This window comes from Cynocephalus volans, chromosome 4, assembly GCF_027409185.1.
Source record: "Cynocephalus volans isolate mCynVol1 chromosome 4, mCynVol1.pri, whole genome shotgun sequence".
NCBI classification, from domain to species: domain Eukaryota; kingdom Metazoa; phylum Chordata; class Mammalia; order Dermoptera; family Cynocephalidae; genus Cynocephalus; species Cynocephalus volans.
This window is the reverse complement of record NC_084463.1, coordinates 84,755,367-84,773,482: the sequence shown is the minus strand read 5'-3', so window position 1 is coordinate 84,773,482 and position 18,116 is coordinate 84,755,367. Positions and strand designations below refer to the sequence as shown.

Sequence of the window (18,116 nt, the reverse complement as noted above, 5' to 3'; positions counted from 1 at the left end):
AATTGATTGTTTTATTGCTGTTATAGAAGGCTTCTTTTTTCTTTGTCTTTTTTTTTCTTAATTCCTAGAAGTTGCTGTATTGCTTGATATTAATTGAATATTGACATTATGTGCCTATGCCAGGTAGAAAGGAACACTAAGCATTTAGTGAGTTACATTTAGTGATAAGTCAGCAATAGAAGAGAACTTACTCTTGTGCTTAAAAAACCTGCAACCCAGTAGTGTTTGAGCTTTACACTAAGAGGATGCAATTACTTAGAGTATTAAAGGGCAAAAATTACGTTGTGATCAGATAGATGTGCAGGGTTTAGCTTTTCTAGTTTGTAAATTCCTTTTTGCATGTGTTTCTGTGTTTCTAATCCCCTGCAGTCTTCCTTCTGATTATTGCCTATGAACACCAGCCTCAGAGGGTAGCAGTGGGAGGGAAGCATAAATCAAACCAGTCCCAATGCTCTTGAGAAGCTCTACTTATATAACTAATAAAAACTAATTAAATGTTTTTCAGTCAGACATCTTGTGTTAAATAATAATAATAGTAATTCTTGACATATATAGTTCATTGTCCCTATTATTTAAATAATATTAACCACCAATGTTTACTTATTTGATCTTTACAATGCTTGTGTGATAGGGGTAGGGTAAGTATTTTAAATCATGCATTTGAGGCTGAGGGAGGACGGGATTTGCCGAAGATTTATAGATCTAGTTAGTGTCAAAGGAGAAACTAGAATACCTCTAAATATTCTTATATGCAAATAGGAGAAACCAACATTATGCAACTCACAAACTGACCTGTACATTCACTCCACACTAGATATTTTTAAAAGACTTTTTTTCTTCCTTCCTTTCTTCTCATCCTTAAAACTATTTTGGTAGGACCACCTACATTATGCTGTGGTCTCCAACTATGAGAGTGCACATGGTGATCATTCAGTCAACAAAAGGATTCCTTATACCAAAGTACCAGGGGTAAATTGCAGTACATTCCAGTTTGTAGCACACATGCTCACAGTATCAGCCTGTCTGAAGTCTACATTTAGATTTTTCTCTGTGTAGGGCATGAATATCCTTATGGAATTAAAATGAGCCACCTTCGAGACACTGCACTCCTGACACAGGGATCAAAGGACTCCACCACACCTTTCAACTTCCAGGAGCCCTTCCTTATGGAACAGCTGCCCCAAGAGATGCGGTGCCAGTTCATCCTGAAGCGCAGCCGTCTGGCTATGGCCCAGCAACGGAGTGGTGAGTCGCTTCTCGTCCTTCATAGAGCCTTCTTTCAGCAAAAGTTTTCATTCCTGGACACACAGTTTGTACAAGTGAAAAGACCCAAACTTCCAGCCAGATGGGGTGATTTTTCTTTTGAATTAGCTAGGAGTTTTGAAAGGAAAGATGGAGTTTTAGAAGATCATTTTATAAATTAGCAATAGGCATGACTGATATAACCAGCAACTAATAGCAATACAATCTATCCCTTCTTTCTTTGCCATTCTTTCCCCTTTAACCTTATGGCCACTGCAGAGTCAAAGGCACTAGGCAATGCTGCAGGTGCTTTAATACCTTCTTTGTACTGTAATACACTCCACTGTGTGTTCCCCCTAAATGGTCACAGTATAAAAAGGAGGCTGTCAGTGATGGATGTCAGAAGACTCTGATGCCCTGCCTGGATCCTGGGACTGATAACTATGTGAAGACTAGGATAATTTCTACAGAAGTCTCTCTTTAGCCTACCAATTGAGTATTAATTTCCTGTGAACAGAGCTGTCTCTTACCTCCCCATTATAAAGACTCTGGAATGATAAAGATGGTGTCCAACATAATTTACCCTAACCCAAGTTTGAGTTTTAAGCTCTCAGTCTGAAATTGAGATTGTATGAGAAATAGAAAGTGGATACCAGAAACTATGAGTGGGATAACAGAAAATTGAAGCTAAATTTCTACAGTTGCCCTTATCAATTTGAACCAACTAGGGGGTCCAGTGAACAGTGGAATTGCCTTTGCAAATGAGCAAACTCGGGCCCAAGGAGTAATAAATTTAAAGGCATAGCATGGACCTTGAGAGATCACTGAAGCCACCTACCTGCCACATGACAGATTTTAGGCATCATCTGAATGCCAGATGAAATTTTGAAGTACTTCATCTGTGTGTGATCCAATTGATGTAGCATTAATGAAAAAGTAGCTCATACTGTTTTTAACCTCATTGTAGAATGACCCTACTTTAAGAAAAATGTGTATGTAGCAATCTAAACTTAGAGAAAACAGACAAATCAGCACTCATTGTGAAGAATTTTACACACCAAGATCCTTTTAAACAAAACATCTTTCAATTCATTTAAAATTGTTTAATTTATAATTTTCATATTAAAACATCTATAGATTTTTTTTTAATAATTGCAATACTAGCGTAAAACTTATCTTCCTATTCACTCCATTGATTCCAAATTTTGACATCTTATTGGGCAAAAAGAGTTGTAACTGCCCTCTCTTCCTCTTCAGCCAGCCTTTGTTCATTTTTTCTTTTCTGCTTTCTTGCTATTGTTAAAGAGTTGAATAACGAGGACAGAAGCTGTGGCACACAAAAGCTACAATATTTACTATCTCGACCTTCCCAGATGATTTGTCAGGTCCTCATTTACAATAACACGTCTAGTTTTTGTGCATGGAAACATGGAAAAACAAAACAAAACAGTTTTTCCTCTCTGGAAGCCCAGATTCCTCCTGTCTACTTATAACCTACAACACTGTATCACTTTCTCCATCTTTTAGTCAACTCCTATTTTTACTTCTTTCCTTATCCAACTTGAATTCCATGATTATCATGATTATCTCTCTTGCAGATAACCTCAGCTTCTTTGACCCTCTTTCCTACTTTCCTATGTACGTAGCAAAAGTCCTTCTTTAGATGAACTCTAAAGAAACACTGCTAGAGGAAATAATACAGCAGCAGGGCAGTTTTATATCACTAATGACCACCCTCAAATGGGCACTCTATACTGGCTAGAGAGTCTTAACTTTATCACTAAGGCATTTTCCAACTCCTTGAGTCAACTGTTCTGTCTGAATCCCCTCCACACACATATACACACCCAATCCCATCACTTTCTGTTGATGGTGACCTGGCCTCCAACTCTATACTTTACTGAAGTCAACAGTAAATTAATAGATCGGTCATCAGGGACTCCCTCATCTTGCCAACACCGGTGTACAAACTTACCGTGAATTCATACCAGTCATCTTCTCCTGTCCTGTAACAGTAAGTTGAACTTTTGGACTATAAAACTGTTTGCTCACTTCCTTGGGCTGTTCTGAGGGGGTGCTATAGAGAGACGTATCATGGTTTTCCATCCAATAAAATGTGAGCTTCATGAAAGCAGGGATTTTGGTCTGTTTTGTTCACTTCTGTATTGCCAGAACCTGCAACAGTGCCTGGCATATGTAAATGAATATTTACTCAATGAATATTTGTTTAATGGATAATCAAATTAATTTTTAGATTTGTTATCTCATTAAAGATACAAAGAGAATCTTTATAACTATGCTATGGAGAATAATATTCTCCCACTCTACCTTTTTTACCCATGTTTTCAGAACTATTTCTCTGGGTCTGTTGTCAATTTTAATTAATTTGACTGATAATCAGAGAGTAGGAATCCTAAGGGTTTTACTCAGTTTTGCCAGTGACTTGCTTTCTAAGTTAAATTGTAGGCATCCTCTGCTCAGTTTCTTTCTATTGGAAGTTAGGATAATTGTAGTTCCAGAGGTAGATGATTTGTGGCAAATGGGATCAGGGATGGAGTAACTATAGCCTAATGGTGCCAAAGCCAAGCTGGATATCAGAATCACCTGTGCAACTAAAAATTGCAGGTGAACCTCTTATGTGGGTTTTTTTTTTTTTAATACAGAAGATATTGATGAACAACTGTTTCAGAAACCACTGATTTAGATCAGGGGTCAGCAAAGTTTTTCTGTAAGGGGCTCGATAGTGAAATTTGCAGGTAGGTGCTTATGTAACAAAAGAAAGAAAATTTCCATGTGTTTTTTACTGATGGAATTCAAAATATAATAATTGAGTATAATTATACATAATACATGTCTACTAAAAAGAGTTGAATTATCTTGAGGGGGATAAAATTTGACTTAATTGGGTTTTAAAGTTCGTGACTTAATCGTCAAAATCGATTGCAAATGTTCTGATCTGTAATGAGATTTTTATATTTCATCTTGGAAAACGTTTTCACACAGATAGGTACTGCCAAATATCGATATCATTCTATGAGCGTATAATCCTAATTGAGCACATTTCTCTCTTAGATGGCATTTGTAGACTTGTGTTAGATTCTTCTTCATTTCATGGAAGATAATCACTTCCAATTGCAGGTTAAGTGGAAGCTCCTCAATTTAATAAATAGATTTTGAGTTATGATATTTTCCTCTTGCGTGGAGATTGGTAAAACACTACTAGAGTTATCGTTTGAACTCGGAAAATGTATGTGCTGCAGACTTGTGTGGGACTAGAGATCTTTCTTCTTGTTTTGACAGCACCAGAAGTGTATAAAGCAGCTTGACATTACTTGTGATTAAATATCGTTGAATGACTTTACTGCATTAAAAGTTTTATGTATAAGCATTGTTTTGCCTTGTAATTTTAGGTGGGATTCATTAAGAAACATCAAATCTACAGGAAAAGTTAACTTATAAAGCCATTCAATGTCCAGTAATAGTGATTGAAAGCAGTTCTTCTCATTCATAAAAAGTTTAATCTCAGCCCAGAATTCAAAACATCATTATAAAACTTTACCACTGCTGAGCCATTGAACTGCTCTGTGATAGTACAAGAAAGGCTAATATTTGGCTTCTATTTCTGACGATTCACAAAACTGACAATGGTTAAGTCCATGAGAGTAAATGAAGTTCACTGCTGACACTACTAATCCAGTAACACTTTATAGATTGAAATATTTTCCCTGAGTACCACTGATCAATACACTGAATAAACCATACGTATTAAACATTTTAAAATTTTACTACCTTTGTAAATTTGTTGAATCACACCGTTTTTTCACTCCACACATTTGCTACATCATCAGACATAACACATTTTAGCAGATTCCACTTCAGGTGGTGCTGAATTATTTTCTCAAATTCTTTCAAAATATTCTCACCCATAGTTGTTCTATGCAGTCTGTTTAAGGCTAATTCTTCAGTCACTTCAAACGCGGCATCAACTTCTTGAATAAGCAACTGAGCAGTATTGGTAACATCTGTCAACTCATTAAGAACCAAAGTGAGTCACCTGCCTTGTTTTAGTTGACTATTGATATTATTCCTGATGTCCTCAACTATTTGATCAGCTATTCTGACTAAAAGGCTAATAATCTTAAATCTAGTTTCTCTGGGCTCATTTCTTCATCTACTACAAGCACACAGGATTTCATCAATTCACCATTAGTAAATGGCTATCCTTTCTTGGCTAACAAATGAGCCACTCAAATTTACTTTTGTTGCAGTCTGTTTTCATTTTTTGTCTTTGTGAAAAAATTCTGTGGTGATGAGATATTTTATTTTAAATATTCTAATTTTTCTGATCGTTGCTTTCTTTTAAGTTGGGGATACTGTGATTGTTAGTGTTTAGTCTGGTAATGTCAACATCTATTGACAAGTGCTTAGTCAGGTAAAGTTGACATATATTTTTTCACCATGGCTGTTATGTCGTTGCACAGTAACCACAATACTTTGCCCATTGATTCAATAACAATGTCATACACACTTCACGGTGCCCTAAAAACTCAGCACTGGAAGTCTACTTTTCTTATTTTGACATGATGAATAATAAAAAAAATAGATTTGCAGTATCATGACACACGTGGCACTTGAAACATTGTCAAAACATAATGGAGTCACTGAAATTTGTAGTGCCCTGAGCAACAGTGCAAAGCAATGAGAGCACAACATATTGTCTTGGTCACAGCTACTCAACTCTGCCATAGAGTGTGAAGTGAAAACAGTCATAGACAATACATAAATGAATGAGTGTGGTAGTGTCCCAGCAAAACTGTTACAGACAGTAAAATTTGAATTTCTTAAAATTTTTTATGTATCACCAAATATTCTTCTTCTGAATTTTTCAACCTTTTAAAAATGTAAAAACTATTCTTAGCTCACAGGCTATCCAAAGAGAGGTGGCAGGCCAGATTTGGCCCAGGGATTGTAGTTTGCTGCCCTCTAATTTAGATTATTAGAATGCACATTTAATCAAAAACATTTCAGGTAAAGTCTCAGTATTCTACTAGACTTTATAACAGAGCTTTCCCTAAGTAACAGAACCATCTCTTTTGACTGGTCTCCGTTTCTTTGCCTGTTACATCTTTGCAGTGTTTTAATGAGAAGTAAAAAAGCCAAAAGGCATCTAGAAAGACTAAAGAACTGTAGAGAGCCTACAAATTCTACAAATGGAACTTTTGGTCCCTGGATGATAACAGTCTTCATAATGTTAACAAGTAATTTCTACATAAAACATAACAGTTTATAGAATACTTTCTTTTAAGCCTCAAAACAACCATGTAAGTTTCCATTATTACCCATTTTACAAATGAGCAGACTCAGACTGTGTCCAGCATCACAAAGCATATAGCAGTAGAACTGAAAACTCAACATAGATCTTCTGTCCTTAGATCTCGACTCATCATTAGACCCAACTGCCATATTATGTGGACATGTTAGTACTAACTCACTTCATGAAATGGAGACAATTTTACATAGTTATTGTTTGTCTTACTGTTAACATCCTCACAGCTTTTATTAATACTCTTGTTTTTTTTTTTCATTTGAAGGCAACATTCCACTCTGGAAATTGTTTTCAGTACTTCCATAGCCTCATTGTGATGTACAATATATGACCCTATGATTATCAAAATTTAATGTATTTTAAAGTCCATATTTCTGTTTCCTTCTTTCCCACCTTCTTTGCCCCCAACTCATCCCTAACATAAATCAGAATTAAAAAGGAGACCTCGTAGGAGGAAATGAGTTTAAGAAGAAGACTCTCTTCACTCTCTTTCCCTGCCTTTCTTCACATACATACCAACAATTAACCTGACTTCTAATAGGGAAAAATGAGCTAATACTTTTTTTCCAGCACATATTATATATATGGAATTTGGCTTTATTTACCAAGTGCCACTTGTTATACTCAGAGTTCATCATACTCTGTTTGGCCTGTATATTTATTTATTTATTTTGTCTTTTTCGTGACCGGCACTCAGCCAGTGAGTGCACCGGCCATTCCCATATAGGATCCGAACCCGCGGTGGGAGAGTCGCTTCGCTCCCAGCGCTGCACTCTCCCGAGTGCGCCACGGGCTCGGCCCTGGCCTGTATATTTAAAATCCACAGAACTCTTAAATTCTTAAATTGCTTAGCCCCAGGAAGTAGATATTTTGCGTGATCTTATGTGGAAATTTATATGTTGTTTCTAAGATTAGCAAGGAGATAAAAGAGGAAGATAATTTCTATTAAAATATTGGCTGGGAAGAATTAATATTATGTTTTTAAACCACCTGAATAAAATAAGCCACAATTAGACAAAGCTTCATACATCCATTTCTGAGAGACGTTTTCTCTAGTTAGCTCAAAGAAAATATCCCTGTTAACCAGCATCGCTTTAGGTGAGCACAGTCATCTTCCATCTGTTTTTCAAATTTCTGCTTCATTGTCGAGAAGACCTCCCACTAAATAGTCTTACACTGGAAACAGAATAGCAATAGATCTCTCAGAACTCCACCTCTGAGACTTGAGTCACTACAAGTCATCCTTGGGGTGGTTGGTCCACAGTGAGATAGCTCTAGTGTTAATTGGGGGTGCTGAATATAGACATTCAAAGATCTGACCTCAAGACCCAACTCAAATATCACTTCTAGGAAATCTTTGTTTCTTTGAATCTTTAGCTACCCCTTTCTCTGTGTCTCCAGAGCACTGTATACATATCTCTAGTGTAACTTAAAAATTTACGTTGTGATTATTTGTTTACATATCTACATGTCTCTTTAGACTGTGAGCTTCTCTAAGGCCTGAGAACTCATCCCAGGACTTAGTCCAGTGTATAGAACAGAGCAGAAGTTAAATGAAAGATTGAATGGCTTAGTCACACCTACTGGAAAAACTTGAATGAAGTGGAAGAGTTAATTAAGCGGGATCTTTCTGAGTGTGGTCTGAAGCAACTCTTGGGGTTCTATTGTGAGTGGAACTCCCATTTCTGTGAGCCCACAGCAGGCTTATTACCTTCCATATCTGCTTCAGACCCAGGACTACACTGGAATTAATGTGAACTTTTATAGTGGATGGTAAAATATGGGACATGTTTCTTCTTTTACCTGTTTGCCCTGTCATTCCAATGTTCTCTCATATGTATTTCCCACTCTGGAAAAAAACAAAAATAAAGGTCTTCTTAATTTCTGTAGCTATGTGGCCAGAATAGAATTTCTAATGAAAGCTTTTACTGTTGTGGTTATTGTTCTATACGCACAAAGTTTTAAGGATTGTTATTTTTAATATTCAGTTTTCTAGTTTAAGCATGCAAAAACACTAGCCTGAATCTTGCCAGGGTTATTTAGGAAAGCTAGATTTACATGAAATTAGTTTCCTTTACATTTACATAATCTTTTTTTTTTTTTTTTGCAGTAACATGTTTTTTCATCAGCTTTTGACATTTAGAAAATAAGGGCTATACATTAAAGGCTCTGCACCAAAGTAAATTTTAATGAAAATTCTTTTTCTCTCAGTCTCAGAGGGAACCTGGACTCTCAGGTTGAATGCCGAACATAAAAAGCATGGCTACAGCTGAAATTTTTTATGATAAAGTAAAGAACTCAATTTCCACTTAAACCTCTGTCTACATTCATAGAATAACTGAGTTTATAACTTGTGATAGAGCATTCTTCTTAAGAAATGTGAAAGCTAAAAAATCAAGTAAATCTCATAGTTATAGAAATAATAAAACCAGGTTAAATGTGAGCAAACCAGACTGAGTACAGCTACTCAGCATATATATTATGGTACATACTAAACAAACATTTGCCCAGATTGACATTGCTAGACATACAGGAACCCCTTTCTGGATTTCAGAAAGGGTTTCATTTCTTTTTCTGTTTTCTAAAATGGTGTAGGTTGGGAATGTCAAAGCAGGAAGAAAATTCTTAATAGAGTAGTGGTATTCTTTCATGTCTACATACCTCCAGAAGGCTGTTAAACCAAATGGAGAGTAAGTACAGCAAGGAGGTCTTGTTTTTGAGGAGTAGATTGGTCTCTTGGCAGCTTTAATCAAGATTCCTTTGACCCATGCCCTGGGCAAAGTAATACTTTCCGTACATTATCTTGCATGATCCTTTCAGTAAGCCTTTGAGGGATAGGTTATCCTTTGCATTTTAAAGTTAAGGAAAGAAGTTAAGTAACCTGCCTAAATAAGTGTCTGAACCAAGAGTCTTAACTAGGCTCCTGAGTTCAAAGCCAAAGCGCTTTTGCCCACCTGACTGTGTGTACATTGACGACGTACTTAATGTATCCTAAGGGAGTGAAGTGTGGATGATGGTCGTAAGGCCATCTGATAAAATGTTGCTTATTTGCTTTCCTCTCACAACTTGGCTTTTTAAATATTTGGTTTAAGTAGGTTATTCTGAGAAAATAAAATGCTAAGGTACATTATATCCAAACGAGATAAAAGACTTCTTTAAAGTTAGTATTTGACGATGCTTAGAGAGAATTGAGTCAAACCGTGAGTGAGTGCTATCTGGGTATTGTGGCCTCTCATATCTTGGTTCTGTTAGCCTTAATTGCAAGATGTTTTGAATCTGCCCCAGGAATGCATGCTTTAGGGGTTAGCCAGCAATTTGGGCAGAACTGAATGTACAATATTTGGGGCTTCCACTGTCAGGTTTTGTCCTTTCTGTGATTCCCTCTCACGTTCCAGCTGCTGTGGGTACCTTTATCTTTGTTCTCTATTTCTCCAAGCCAGTAAGAGTTCCGGTTTCTCTCCAAATTTTAGTTGCCCCGCCACCCTGGGGCCTGTCTTCATAATAAAAGCTATAAGAATAGGAAACATTCAGTGCCATGCCATTCCCTTCTTCGAAGGGTCAAACTTTTACTTTCAGTGTCTACCTTCTTTTGATCACTCTTTAGTGACTACAGGTAGGTTTATTTTCATTCACTTGTGTAGAGGTTATAGTTGTTGTTGTGTGTGTGTGTGTGTGTGTGTGTGTGTGTGTGTGTTGGGGGAAGGAAGAGGGAGAGAAGGAGCCAGCCACTTTTAGAAGTGGAACTTTTAAAAATGGAACCTTTTTATGTATCAGATCATTTGCAAACTAACTTTCATGTTAAAATTAGACACAGATGACAAAAATTTCAGCACTGTGGTATCAAAATCATAACTCACTATTGACCCTTTTTACTTCTGCCTACTTTGTATATGTTGTTTTTTTCCACTTAAATTTCTCCTCAGTTTCAATCATTGTTCAATAACAATTGAGTACTTATTAGGTACAAGGCATTATGCTGGATGCTGTCTGTTGAAGTCTTATTCATTCAAAATCCAAATCAGGTTGGCCAGTTGGCTCAGTTCATTAGAACATGGTGTTATAAACACTAAGGTCAAGGGTTCGGATCCCCATACCTGCCAACTGCCTAAAAAACATCCAAATCAAATGCAAACGCCTCCAGGATCACTCCTCTCCCTCGTACTGGATCAATGTGCTTTACTTTCTTCTGAATACCTTTGGTACGTTGTTCCTCCCTTATGATGTTTTATTTATTAATATACTTGTTTTTCCCCTCTCTCACCCCACCACCAGTCTTGTTCCCTATTAGATTATAAATGTCGCCGTGGCAAGGGCAAGTCTCAGTCATGTTTGCACCCATCCATCCTGCCTTAAGCATACGTCTTAAAGTCAGGAACTGAAAAGATACTAGAAAGTCTTTGCAGTTGCAAAGAAAGGGAAAAAACGAAGGACATTGCCTTCCTGTATCTGTTGTCAGTAGTAGAGTTGGACATCAGGCAATAAAGCATTCTTTGTTTCCATAGAACATCTTAATAGAGACAACAACTCTTCTCCTCTTTCTCCTCTTCTTCCTATTTCTCCTCCATCTTCCCCTTTCCCTCCTCCTTGCTTGCTTTTTCTCATGATTTAATTGTAGTATAATTCAGTCTTCAAATTTCTGGATGCCCAGTCTCATCTTTAAAATGGGAAAATGTATATGTTAGTATGAAAAACACTTTTTGCTTTAAGTTGTAATATTTCAATAGGAAGCCATTCTTTCACCTTTGAAATTTAGTGCCAAAACTCGAGTAAACATACCAGTGGTGTCTCAGAAATAGATAGAAGAAGAACCAAACATTTGATTCTTCCTTAGTTGATTTTTCCTTAATTTACATAATATTATAGAGAAATGTCATGGGTTGAATTGTCAATAACAAAGGACATCTATAAGCATTTCTTTTCTGAGCCATAGTAACGAACATATAGTGAAATGGAAATTATAGAAATAAAGTTAAGTAAACTAAACTAGTTTTTCTAATACTCTCAATTCTGCCTTAGATTCAAATCAGAAGACATTTAAAAGGAGAAGATCTATCTTAAACTGGGCCTTTTGGCGAGGCTCTAGCACTCACCAGCACAACTTGCCCATATCTCCAACATCTCCTGTGCCAGGACAGCTGTTTGGAGTTTCTCTGCCAAATATTTGTGAGAATGATAATCTGCCCAAACCTGTCTTAGTAAGTCTCATTTTGGCCTGTAAAGTAATGGGAAAGGAATTTTAGGAATGGGGAACTCTGGAAAGTAAACCTGTCCCCAGATGGAGAGATTATAGACATCCCTGGCTTTAGCTAAGAATCTCTATTATCATTATTTAAAAGAATTAAAATCTGACTTAGCTATTGCAGAATCATAAGGAAGACATAAGAGATAATCTAGACTACTGGTTTCAAGAAAGAGCCATATAAGCCTGCTCAGGTAAATTGGAATTTGCTCTGTAGATAGACAATCCATATTCTATCTCTCACAAATCCTTCTTCAATTCAACTCCATATTGTTCTGAAAGTCTGGTTTTTTTTTTTTAACCACTTCACCAACAGAGACTACTTAATCATATTTTTTAAAGTTTTTAAAACTGCTTTATTTGTATTTCAAGTATTTAAGAATAAAGATACATTCTCTGGCATTTAGTTATCTTTTGTGTATAGAATGGGTCAGTTGAAAGCCACTGAGTTTGTGTTGATATATTAAATAATCACTGTTAACCAACATTTTTATTGAGTATCCAGTATCCTGCAAGCACTATACTAGATGTGTGGCATTTTATGCTGTATTGTGCATCTATAAATGCCAGACACTAGTCTAGCCCCTTCACAGCTTATCTGTCACAGCAAATACAGAGGGTAGTTATTATTGTCATCATTCCTTTGTTTACTAATTAAAAAAAAAAAGCCTCCGAACTTTACCAAGGGTTACACAGTAAATAAGTGGCATAACTAGATTTTAAATGCCATGGATTGCTTGTCTCTAAAACCCATTCTCTTCCTACACTGCAAGCAGAGGACATACAAATAGAAAGAAAGCAAAGTGAGTAAACACTTAAAATTTACTCTCCTAGCAATTTTCAAGAATTTAGTACATTGTTATTAACTGTCATCACCATGTTATACAATAGGTCACCTAAATTTATTTCTCTTATCTAACTGAAATTTTGTTTCCTTTGACCAACATCTCCCTAACTCCCCAACTCCCCCGCCATCATCCCCAGCCCCTGGTAACCACCATTCTACTCTCTAAAAGATTGACTTTAATCCTTCTAGCTGTCCATCCAGCTCCAATCCTTCAGTGCTTTTAATATGTCCTCTAGTAGCTGCAGTACATGTTCCCTTGCATGTATGTGTGAAGTGCTTTTTTGTTTTGTTTCCTTTGCTTCCCCATAGGATATGCTTTACTTTCTTAATCAAAAAGGACCCCTAACAAAAGGAATCTTCAGGCTATCAGCCAGTCTGAAATCCTGCAGAGAGCTAAAAGAGAAACTGAATTCTGGAGTCGAAGTACACCTAGACTGTGAATGTATTTTTGTGATAGCATCTGTTTTAAAGGTAGGAAAAGTTCTCCCTTTATCCACCCCGTGGTGTAGCTCTGGAGCAAGTTAAACATTTTATGTTTTGTTTTGTTTCATTATGAACATTATTTCTATCAGGAAAGAACCAAAGTAGATTTAGAATCTAAAAAAGGTTAAAAACATTTCAAAAAGTCAATATTGGACTTTAAAAGCCACTGCCGATGATATGACATGTCAGATATACTTTAAAAAAACTTTTTTACCTCACACCAATCTCTTCTTCAGTTCTGCCACCCCATGCAAAAAGAAAAATTGTAATTAAAAATTAAAATAATCAAAACATACACAGCATGTTTACAAAAATAAGCATCCTGCTTATGATGATTTTCTCACTATCTCACTACCTTCCTAATGAAGGCAAAGTTTTCGAAGATAGTTACAGCTTACCTTGCAATAAACAAGCATTTGCCTTGGAACTGAAACAAAAAACTATTGAAATGACTGAAAATTGCATTCATTTACATAACCATCATGCCCACAAATATTCCTTCCTTTGTCCCCTAATGCCTTTTACTTTGGAAGTGGAGTAAGAACGGCTACAACATCTGGGCCTTCTTTCACTTTTACTACATTTGACATTCTCTATTGTTCTTACCCTTTACCCATGGTTACTATGTCACATCTACCCATGGCTGACAGAGTTCTAAAATGTTTTCTTCCCTCACATTCTTGGAATTGTCATACATTTTTGGAAAACCTAGAGTCAAAACTAGCTTTAAGCAGAACTTTTGACCCCAGTAGTAGCTTCTGCAGACCTGCAGAAGGGGGCCCCATCTCCCAAAGGGTTGGGGTATACTGGAGCCACAGGTAGAGACAAGGCCCACAGCCTGCATCCCAAGGCCTGAAACATAAAAACCAAATGATGGAAAATATGGCAAAGAAGACTTTTGCATACCCCTACTCCAGCTGAGTGGCCAGCTGCTTTCAGAATTTTACTGCATATCTTCATGAACACTAGGTGTTTTGGGGTAAATGGGCCATGTCTGCTCTTAAACAAACCCTGCTGTGGACTTTTGCAATAAATTATCACTCAAGAGAACTGGAGAGTTTTAACTAGGTTCAACTAATCTGTTTTGTACAGGGTTTGTGATGACTCTTCAGTCCTGAAATACAATAAGGATATCTGTGGTATGCTTAGCTAGATATATATGCCAAGGATATACGAGTATATGCATATGAGTTTTTCTTTTTCATATAATTAGGTTCTCTGCCAGCTCTCAATTTAGGAAGGTAAAACCAATGTTTTAGAAGAATTTCCTTAATGTGCTGTTCTTCACAACACCATACTTCTTAAAATTTTGTGCTAAATTCTTGAGGCTATTACAAAGAAGCATGGTTCTAGAAGAGTTCATTTGTGTTTTAGATTGCAGAGATATTATTTTTCCAAAAATAAGCAAAAGACAAAAAATTATCCAAATGATTGAAGAGTCTGGTTAAATAGGTTCCAAATAATTGAAGGTTTATCATTATGTAACTGTGTTTTAGTCACATTTCTTCCAAGTGCTTTCATGAAAGGAGATCAATTTTGGCAAAAGTTTTTGAACTTTTGTTTCTCATTTTTAAGACTGTTTTAAAGTAGTGTAGTATAAATTTAACTTCTCAAACTATAATTGGACAAAAATTGCTTGAGACACTATAGCTTTGATCTATCAGACTTTTAAGGAAAATTTCATATTTAATCTGGCAGAATTTCATCTCAAATGAATTGGAGAGTTCTGCTGATGGTCTGGGCTGTGGTTTCTGTGAGTTGGTGATTGTAATTCAGAACCGGCTCGCACATCCTTCTCAGCTGTGATGATGGCTCTATTTCGTAACTTGTTATTCCAGCTGTGGGAGAGTTCATTGAGATATTATGAGTTATTATCTTTTAAGTGTAAGTTTAAGATTTAATGATGTTTTTCTTGAAGGCAGATCATAAGTATGTTTTCCAATGAGATTTAAAAAGAGAGCTATTGTCAGCACCCCGTTTTAAAATAACAAATTTTGCCTCTTCTAACTGACTTTTAAAGTGAGTGCAGCAGCTAAAATTAGTTTGGAATTATGAAAATTCCATAGCTTTACCCAAAAAGGTAAGTTTTGTGATAATATATCTGAACCACAAGTATCCAGGTATATTTCTACTGCAAGATACAATAGAACAGTGGAAAACTTTGAATTAATTCATCCTTCTTCTTGTTAACCACTCTAAAAAAAATATGTTAACAGAGTGACTAGAAGGATGTTCTTCAAATTATCTTAGAATCTCAGTTACAGTTGATTAGCCTTCTCTTGCCCCCCATTAATATTTTCCCATGTGACACATAGCAGCAGTTCAGTCATGACTTCCACTGTGGCTGGGGCTGTGCTTGGCATTGACAAAGAATTGAGTTTTCTCTGACTAAAGTTTACTGATGGGAGATGAGACTGCAAGCTTGGCCTTCTTGTTGCCATACCGAAAGCAACAGAGAAAATTGGCCTAGAATGAACTCTTGGACCAAGACCAAATGTGTTTTATTTTTAAGCTTTTGATAAACAAAAATCCAAACAGCAAATGCCCTTGGTCATATCCTGTTTGTGTCATCATCTAGTTTCACCACACTTAGCCCTGCCAGTGGTCTCCACAGAATGGGATCTCTAAGAAAGGATATTGTACCATGGACATACTATTTAGCATGGACTTGTTTTATTCACTCCTCTATCCCTAGCACCTCAAACAGTGCCTGACATATATGTATAAATACATATAGAGTGTTGAATAAATATATATAGAATGAGCAAATGAATGATTACCAGATTATGAATCTCACAGATATCTTGGTGCATTTCCTTGGACTAGATATTTAAGGGAAAGGAGGGAAAAAAGGATTTAAGATTGTTTACTGCCAGACCCTATAAAGTACCAATTTGCTTAAAATACATAAAACAGGAGGTTTTGGCCCAAATAGGTTGTCCTTTATCTTTCTCACCATCATCCAAACTTTGGTTGTCCAAATGGTTTTCGTTAGAAAAAAATAAAAGCACGTGTTTCCATGTGCAGAAGTCAGTGGAGAGCAGGCACAGAGCTCTGTGTAGTACGAAGAAGGGAGGACTTCACAGAACTTTCAACAAGATGTTTTCTTTCTTATTTCTCCAATACATATTTGGCATGAGAATAATGATTTTAAATGCTTGTTTTTCCATCGATGTAAGGAATTTCTGCGAAATATTCCTGGAAGCATTTTTTCATCAAATCTCTACGATCACTGGGTCTGTGTAATGGATCAAGGAAACAATGAAGAGAAAATAAATACAATTCAAAGGTAATTATTCTAATTTGGTCATGTCTCACAAATACTTCTACAAAGCTTTTATAAGCTTGTCTATTAAAATAAGGACAATTATCAAAGTCATGGTCCCAGGGACCAGTTTGAAAATAGATTTATGCTGGCTTCTGTCATTGTTATTGTTTCTTTCCCTCATCTTATTAACATGGAATACTTGAACATTGTATACCTTCTGTATATCTGAATCTGGTAGGAAATGAAACGCATTCGTTTACTACCTAATATGTAGGCCCAATCTATAGTTTATGGTCTTAATTTTAGTAAATATCTAACTAACCAGATGACTCCTTATTGTCTTCAGCAACCGAAGTGATACAGAGAAAATGACCTATTTTCTCCCTTCAAGGAACTCACAGTCTGCAGTCTGATAGAGCCAAGTAGATAAATTGTGAATTACAATGCAGTATAATCTGTGCTGTAAAAGATACTAGAAGAAAACCCGAGAATCCCAATATAATTTCTTTGTGTGTGCTTGTTTAGTACAGTTTTTTCTTGAGCAACTTTTAAACATGAGTGCAGATCAATCAGTTGTCTCTCCATCAGACAGAATTTTTCAAGTCTGTAGACAAGTATTAGGTACACTGCTATCAGTTATCTATAACATGTGGAGTAGTAAAATAGCTCAAAGGCTCAGAGCCCCCATAGAAACAGATAACCCAGAAGCATATGCTAGATGACTTATTTGCCATTGAATACACCCAGTAATCTTTTGGTCTGTTTCAAAGTTCTTCATAACTTATCTAACAAAATATACTCATTGTCAGTCCATTGTACTGAAGAAAGACCTCTCTGCTGTTTGTGCAACAGGAGGCAGATTACCTTATTCCCCCCAGGTTGCAGATTCTTATTGAAAAAAGCAGTAGTCATGAATATCAGCTTATCTGTTTTCCAAATGGTAGTAAAAAACATTTTTGGTGAATGATCATTTAAAAATCCTGTATCAAGTTCTGGTCAAGATGGCAGAATAGACGGTCCCCAGCATCTCTTTCTCCCACAAATCAACAAATTTACAACTGTAAAAATGTAACATCAGCCAAGCTGGGGCTGCTGGAGCTCAGGGGAAGAGAAGGAGAGACCTATGGAGTTCATGAAGGTGGGAGAAACCATGATGACAGAAAGAAAAAACTGCTCTGAGCATTTCATGCTGCAGCCACTTTAAGGCTGGAACTGCTGAGTGCATGAAGCAGGAGCCGGTAGAAGCCGCAGCTGTGTCCTTCAGATGGAGTTACTTGGAGGCAGCAGGGAGGAAGAAGAGGGCCTTGGTGGCCCCCAGGAGAGCAAGACCACTAATTGGGTTCCCGTGGAGCCACGCAGGAGGAGCCAGAACAGCTGAAAAAGGGGAGCCATTCAGAGGCCGATGAGTCATCGCAAGGGACCAGTGCAGGCCCCATCCCATGGGAACTGTTTGGAGCATGGGCAGTGTGAGAGACAGGCCCACCAGGAGAACACTGGGACACAGCAAGGACAGCCGATCTGACCCCCAGTCAGCACAGGACCACTCAGAGGAGACTGGTCCGGAATGCAGAATTGTATGGGGTGCAGTTTGATGGAAGAACTCAGGCCTAGATCATAGTTTCTACACCACCCAGGTGCACCAGGTCTCTGGAGAGGCGGAAGTACCTATAAGGTCAACCATTAAACCCTGAGCTGCAAGAAAAGGCTTCCC

At 37.0% G+C, this 18,116-nt stretch overlaps 1 pseudogene; it reads left to right on the top strand.

The window, feature by feature from the left end:
- Nucleotides 1–18,116, top strand: part of LOC134375553 (rho GTPase-activating protein 20-like) — a 101,166-nt pseudogene that overhangs the window by 68,375 nt on the left and 14,675 nt on the right.